Raw genomic sequence first — 8,202 nt, forward strand, 5'->3', positions numbered from 1 at the left:
TAGTATTAACGTAGGCCCTGGGCGGCTGCAACCCGGCACCGCTGCGTGTGTTGTAATGGTGATAAGAGGAATATCCGGCTCGCGTTCTCTTCCTCGCCGCAGTAGCTTTTTTTTTTTTTTTTTTTTTTTTTTTTTAGGCATGAATTTTTAGGCATGAGGCAAAAGCAATGCTATAAATTGCGGAAGTAATACAACTCATAACTGAAAGTCTAGCAGTCATAAGATATATTTTAAAATTGTTCACAAATAATATAAATTATAAATCACCAAAACGGCGTACCGCACGACGCCAGGGCGTCAAAGCTTAAGGTAGAGATAACCGAGACGGCGAGTAGCCACTCGCTCGGCCTAACTGGCCTTACCTAACAACTTAAACAAAGTCGAGCGAACAAGCATAAAATTCCACCGGGAAGTAAAACCTGTAGCTGGTGTTGGGAGGGCATCAATTGAATTAAACTGTGATAGGGTAAATGTAAACATTTAGGCCGTAAATGATAAACCACATAACGTAACCAGGAGAAACAACAAATATGCCGCAAGGCTACCCGTAATAACAGTAATAATTTACAAAGGAAACTAAACATAAATGCAGGGCCTGAAACTTAAAGCAGGAGACAAGGGCCCGTAACACCGCGACTAGCACGTCCTAACTGACTTTACTTAATAACTTAAGGCAAAGCAAAAGTTAAACAAACATACTGTAAACACAGTAAAAGACACGTGCAATAAAACAAAGCATCCTGAGCGGGAATAAAGTGAGTAGGCTAGTGGAAAATGCGAAGCCAGGGAAACTGAAGCAAGAGGCAAGAGGCCTGCGACACGGCAACTAGCACAACCTAGCTGGCTTAGTTAATAACTCAAATACAATAAGCACGGGATTTTTTATATGTTAAAGAATTATGCACGTGGGTAGTACCTGGACCTTAAACCCACATTAACGTAGCGTGTATAACACAAACACCAATAGTCAAAATTGTGCAAAATAATGGATCAACTTAACGACCGTTGCCGAATGTTGAACTGCAAAATCCTGCCATCAGCGGCTGGAACATCGGGGCTGGGCACCTGCAGCTGGACATCGACAGCTGGAGCATCAACATCTGATAAAGGGAGGAAAATAGCGGCAACTGGCCACCAGGGAAGACCTTAGTGGTAAGTAGAGGGCCAGCTGCAAGACAATTTAGGCTTAAGACTGGAATATAACTGTCCTAGAAATAACGGGAACAATTCATGAAGCTGGGAAAGCGAGAATTACAAAACTGAAGAGTGTTAAATTGATGGGCGCAACGTCGGGTGGAACGCTTCAGCTGGAGGTTCATGACTGAAGCATCGGCTGCCGGGAAGCCTAAGATGGAACTGGGGCGTTAGCAGCTGTAACATCGTCTGCTGAAACTAGCTGAATCTGTGAGGGCGCCCGCTGCAACAGCTACGGCCGAGCCACCAGCTGGCCCATCCTCTGCAGGAACAACACCGGCTGGGACGACGTCGTTGGAAAAGCCTAACAATGTAATAAATTATTATATGAATAATCGTAAATAAATGGTGTAAATAATAAAATTATAAACCAATTATAACTAATTATAAATAATTAAATTGCAAAACAAAGTATGCTCAAAATAAAGCTGGACTATAACTCCTTAGAGAAACGGGATTAACACTTTGAGCAGAGGTAAATACAACCAAATACATTAACGAAAAGGAGTGAAAAAAAAGACACTTCGGCTGGAAGGCTTCAGCTGGAACTTCGGCGTGGGAGGCGTTTTCTTCTCCACCTTCTCGGCGTTTTCTTTTTAAACCTTGTTGGTAAAGATGAATGAGGTTACTTAGTGTGAATTATTTAGACCAGGAGGATCTCTTGGTTGGTCCAATGGTTTTCTTTCGCTCCCAGGAAACTGATATTTCGGATGGGTTTTTATTTATGTTATCTAATCTTCTAATTTGACTGCTTATTTGGCAGGTAGGAGATTTATATAATTTACAGTTTGTGCTTTAGGGTAATATTTGGGAGAGTCCGCTTAAGTCTCCTGCAAACAGGATTCTCTATTGGCGTCCAAGCCACGAAGTAGCCCCAGTATTATTACTTTAAACTACTAATATTAAGGATAATAAAGCCCAATTTAATGGGCCAAGAAAAAATTATTTAAGACTCATTGAGTTGTTCCCCTCCACGGAAATCTTTAGTAAAAGGCGAAAGATTGATGTGTTTTAAAGGGAAACCAGAGTTAAATATGCGAGAAATTTAGCGATACCGCCGACAGAGCGCTGAGGCGAAAAACGTAAACTTATTTCGGGACTAGAAGGGCATGGACCGGTAACTCTAATAAACAGTAATTGTTTTATTCTTTGCAATATTTCTCTATTGTTGTGCTATCATCAGTTTCATTCTGTATCTTTACTGTTTGGATATATTTATAAGTGTGCATTGTTTTCATAACATAATTTGTGTTATCTGTTTGACACGTGCTAAAATATATGGTGATGATCCTTGATATGTTACATACGCCATCTGAAAGTTAAAACCTTAACCGTACTTTTATTTCATACTCGTGAAAATAAGCAGCAAAAGCGTCGATATATGTTATCGATAGTATCTAAATAATGTAGTTGTTATAAATATATGTGTGGGGCTTCTATGGGGTACTGGTACTATTAAGGGGTAAGGGTAGTTAGAAGACAAGAGTATCAAATATGGGAGAGCTAAAAGGCCCGGCCCCCAAAATAAACTATCCACAGTAGTAATTACTTGCTACTAGACCATATATGTTAGTCTAAGGGTTGATCAATGCGCTCCCACACTGGAAGAAGGGATACTCTGTAATTCATGTACTTATTTATTAACCCCTTAACAACCCCCCATATACACTCACACCAATAACAATAATAATAATAACTTTACCACACTATCTTACGTTAAAAGCCTTGGTCCACTTAGGCAGGATACAAGGTTTACACTAATAACAAGCTAGGGTAAAGTTCTACTGGATAAGCACTGAAGCTGGATGCAGCTTAGGGTAGGGAAACCACGTGGGACCCTAATACAAAACACAACACTTAGGGGTATCCAAAACACTGGCAAATACTACCCCCAGGTCTCACCAATCGTTACTACCAGAGTAGGTACACTTAATAATGCCCCGTACTTAACTTAAGGATACAGGAACTTCAGGTAAGGGAAATAAGTAAGAGGAGAAGGGAGAAGAGTAGGGGTGCAGCCACAGAGTAGGTCTCGTCCGCACTAACACCAGCCAGAGAAGGACCTTCTAGCGACCAGCTAGGCCTCCCATGTCGTGGTGCCGGAAGGAGCCTAATTGATCGTGCAGCTAAGCACATTAAAGATCTTCCCCTATGCAATGTATTGTTACTTTACAAATGATTAGAAAGTATTAGTAAGCAAAGTTGGTGCCTATGTTATTATTTAATAATCAACCCCCAGCTCAGTCTTTAAATGCTCTTTGAGAAACAATAATAGTCTTACGTCTGGCGGGGAAGATACAAACAATTGCCGCTAGTGATGCACCCAACTGTACTACCAGAAAGTTTAATAGCTCAATTTTGACCTCTGGTTTCCACTGGAGAACCCAGGGTCGTAACACTCCTCCCCCCTTCAGAGAAAAAAAAAATGTGACTACTAGAATAGTAGCCATATTTTTTTGTAAGAGTATACAGAGAATAAAAAGAAAAAAACTTATGACAAAAACAAAAAATCAATCAAAAACAATTTCTCTGCAAAAAAAAAATACAAAGGAGTTCTCTGAAAGAAAAAAAAAAAACATACACAAAAAAATAAAAGAACAGGGAAGTAAATAAATTAGACACGGAATATTTAATGTCACAGGAGAACCTAAAAAAAAATTAACTAAAGCATGACAGTTGGTAAATGGCTTTCTGTGGCTCAGATGAATGTTATTCAGACAACCGGGACAGAGCGTCGGCTATCACGTTGAGTCTGCCCGGTAGGTGGGTAATGGAAAGATTGAAGTCCTGTAGGTACAATGCCCACCTGAGGATGCGTTTATTCTTACCCTTCATCTGAGTCAGGAAGACTAGTGGGTTATGGTCCGTGTACACTTCTACTATATTACCTGTGAGGTAAACTTTGAACTTTTTACATGTTAACACTAGCGCCAACGCCTCTTTTTCTACCACTGAATAATTGCATTGCGCCTTGTCGAATTTCACAGAGTAATAATATACTGGGTGTTCCACCTGATCATCCCCAGTTTGCAACAACACTGCACCAGCACCCGAGTCAGACGCGTCAACATGAATTTTAAACGGTCGGTCGAACCTTGGACTAGCAAGCACTGGGGCGGAAGCTAAGATCAATTTCAAATTTTTAAATGCCTCTGCACAGTCTGATGACCACTTAAATTTAACGGCTTTCCGCAACAAGTCTGTGAGAGGAGTGGCAACACTGGAAAAGTTCTGACAAAAACGTCGATAGTACGCACACATACCGATAAATCTTTGAACGTCCTTTTTAGACTTTAGTACTGGATACTCCAGAATGGCACTGATTTTATCTTGCCGAGGTAACACTTTTCCTTGGCCCACTTCATAACCGAGGTACGTCACTGTGCCTTGGCCAAAATGACACTTTTTAGCATTTAAGGTGAGATTTGCCCTTTTCAAGATGGCAAACAACTGGCGTAACCTAGCTATGTGGTCAGCCCAATTACTGTCAAACAGCACGATATCATCTAAATACGCCCGACAATTTGGCACCTTAGCGAGTAGAGAGTTCATGAGTCTCTGGAACGTGGAGAGCTACCGTTCGGAGCATTACGCAAGCCGAACGGTAACACTTGATACTCAAAAACACCCTCGGGTGTCACAAACGCCGTTAGCTGTTTAGCACGTTCAGTGAGTGGGATTTGATAATACCCCCTCGAGAGGTCGAATTTCGAAACGTACTTGGCATTTCCCAACTCGTCGATGCAGTCCTCGAGGAGGGGCAGCGGATAGGCATCCACAATGGTCACCTTGTTGAGCTGCCGATAGTCGGTGCATAATCGCCAGGAGCCGTCTGGTTTGGGGACCAAAAGGCAGGGTGAGCACCAAGAGCCCTGGCTCGGCCAGATGAGGCCGTGCTGGAGCAAGAAGTCGACCTCCTTCCGTACGATGGTCTTCTTTTCTGGACTCATCCGATAGGGTTGAAGGCGAATGGGAGTGTAGTCCGTCAACTCGACATCATGGCAAATGGCATCAGTCTGGGTCGGGACCTCCCCGAACAGACTGGAGAATTCATCAACCAACGACTGCACCTCTTCACGTAGGGCCATCTGCAAATGGGACAGTCCCTCCACAGCATTCACAGAACTAGAATTATTGAAAATGAGATTAGTTGGGTCCCCAGAACAATCATCCCCTCTCTCACTGGAAATGGAAACATTGGTTAGTGCAATGGGCCTGGGGCCCTGGAACTTCTTCAGTCGATTTACATGTATGAGCATTACCTGGTTACGTTTGTCAGAGTGCCTCACTTTGTACGTGAGGTCCCCAGTCTTTTCTGTCACAATGTAGGGGCCTTCGTACTTGTGGGACATAGTGTTCCCTAGTCGAGGCTTTAATACCAGGACAGGGTCGCCAGGTTGAAATACCCGTAACTTAGATTTAGCATCGTTACGTTCTTTCATCTTTTCTTGGGCCTTGCCAAGATACTTTAATGCAGCCGCCTTGCAGTCCTTGAGTCTCTGGTGGTGTTGCGCAAAGAAAGCCGAACCTTCGGTTAACGTTACGTTCCCTAACAGATTCTCCTGTAACATTTGCAAGGGTCCACGAACTTTATGGCCAAAGACTAACTCAAAAGGAGAACAGCCCAGTGAACTTTGTAATCCCTCTCTAGCCGCAAACAAAACATACGGTAAATTCTCATCCCAGAAGATGTGGGAACTCTCGCACGATGTCTTCAACATCTGCTTCAGAGTTAGATGGAAACGTTCAATTACCCCCTGACTCTGTGGATGGTATGGGCTGGAAACATGAGTTATTCCATGTTCCTTACAAAATTGCTCAAAAACATCAGACTTAAAATTAGTACCATTGTCAGTTTGCACGACCCGAGGCAGTCCAAAAGTGGAAAAAAATTGCAACATACGAGCAACAACAGTTTTTGCTCGGATGTTTCTTACAGCAAAAGCCTCTGGGTAACGAGTAGTGATACACATCATTGTGATTAGGTAAATATTACCAGACTTAGTTCTAGGTAATGGTCCAACACAGTCCATTACCACATGAGAAAATGGTTCCTCTGGCACGACAATAGGCTTTAGAGGAGCTTTAGGTGGAGTCTGGTTTGGTTTCCCAACCAGTTGACAAACAATACACGCATTACAAAATTTTGCCACATCGCTTTTCAGCTTGGGCCAGAAAAAATACTTTAAAATTTTGTGATACGTAATATTTATACCTTGATGTCCCCCCATAGGATCATCATGAGCAGCTGCCAAAACTCTTTCTCTATAGCAGGTCGGCAACATAACCTGGTGGACTACCTCCCACTCATTTGACAAGGGAGCACTCTGTGGTCTCCATTTTCTCATCAAAATCCGATCATTGTAGTAGTACCCAGTTGCTGCGTCTACAATTTCCTCCATAGAGACAGCTGTTTCATGACAATCTGCAAGAGTGGGGTCAGCTTTCTGTAACTCACTCAAGGAGGCATCTAGGCCTTGGTCAGATGCCATTGGCCGAGGCTCAACAGTGTTCTCCTCCACCTCCCCACTACTCTCGGTAGATGGTGGTGGCAGGCTCTCCACAATGTCCTCGGCCACGTCATCGAGTCGGGCCATGAATGTGTCCGCGAGGTCCACTTGGTTTTCACCACTCGGAAAGTTCCTTGTGTCCTCGGGATTTACCACCTTGGCAAGCACAGGGCTGCCCTTACATTTAAGTCCCATAGACCTGGTCACGGCGCACGCAGGGTACACAACATTATCCTCTGCGGCGGGTGGATCCAGGCAAACCTTAGGGGTAGGCAACATAATAGGCAGTCTGGAGTCCCCTACCTTATCCCCTGCTAAATCATTACCAACTATTACATCAACATTAGGAAAAGGTAGGTATGAAGTGACTCCGACTGTACAAACACCCTTGTGGAAATCAGATTCCAGGGTAACCTTATGGAGGGGTACTGCTCGAGTATCACTAGTGACACCCTCGACCAGTACCACCTCTCCAGTGTCGAGAGTGTTGGCACCTTGCAACGCACTCTCTAAAATTAAAGTCTGGATGGCACCGGTGTCTCGGAAGATCACCACGTCCTTCCAGGAAGAACCCTCAGACAAAAGTAGTCTCCCTTTCGATAAGAATGGGGTAAGCAAGTCCAACCACTGTGGGTTGGAGGTCTTACTCCCTAACCCTTCTGAAAGCCTCAAGCCCTGTGTCACAACTAGAGCATTGGGTCTTTTTTCTGGGTACAGTTGCCAACAACGGCTAATATTGTGGTTTGAACGATTACAGTGACCACAAAAACGTCGGGGAGAAGAGACATTACTAACAGAATTACCCTTCGGTTCACCCTTAGGCGCCGTGGGGCTAGACACTTTAACAGGGTTAGTTATGTCTGAAACAGAAGGTGCATTAGGTAAAGGGTTAGAATGAGCTGGTCTGGACTGGCTGTGGGTATAAGTTTTGCTACTCTGTGGGGTATAATTATTTTTATTGGGCCTTTTGCCCGCCAATTGGTAGTTTTCTGCCAACTTGGCCAAATCCCCTATTTTAGAATTTACCTCTACCCTTCCTCTAATGTACTGTGATACGTTCTCTGGCATAATATCTATAAAATGCTCCATTAAAACTAAGTTCCTGAGAGCCTCGTATGTTTCGGCTTTCGCCGAGCGAATCCATCTATCAAACAATCGAATTTGATCATTCACAAATTCAGTGAGCGGTTGGTTGTGAGTAGGCCTAAGGTTGCGATAAACTTGGCGGTGAGCTTCAGGAGTAATTTCATATGCCCGCAAAATACATTCCCTGACTTTATCATATTCAAAACACTCGTCGTCAGGCATGTTTATAAAAATATCTTGTGCTTTACCCCCTAAGTCTTCCCTGTAGGATTTTCACCCACTCTTCCTTTGGCCAGTTCATGGACATGGCCAATCTCTGAAAATGGTTGAAAAACCTTTCAGGGTCTGACTCGGAAAATTCAGGCAAATTATGCTTTTTCTCATAATGCCTGGGGTTTGAATCCCCGGCAGG

At 43.4% G+C, this 8,202-nt stretch overlaps 1 non-coding gene across 1 annotated transcript; it reads right to left on the reverse strand.

Annotated features, from left to right (window-relative positions):
* Positions 1-2,108: 2,108 nt before the first annotated feature.
* Positions 2,109-2,225, reverse strand: LOC123760973 (U5 spliceosomal RNA). Its single transcript, XR_006773189.2, has one exon. It is a non-coding gene; the product is annotated as a U5 spliceosomal RNA (small nuclear RNA).
* Positions 2,226-8,202: the final 5,977 nt, after the last annotated feature.

Source organism: Procambarus clarkii, chromosome 3, assembly GCF_040958095.1.
Source record: "Procambarus clarkii isolate CNS0578487 chromosome 3, FALCON_Pclarkii_2.0, whole genome shotgun sequence".
Taxonomy (NCBI): Eukaryota; Metazoa; Arthropoda; class Malacostraca; order Decapoda; family Cambaridae; genus Procambarus; species Procambarus clarkii.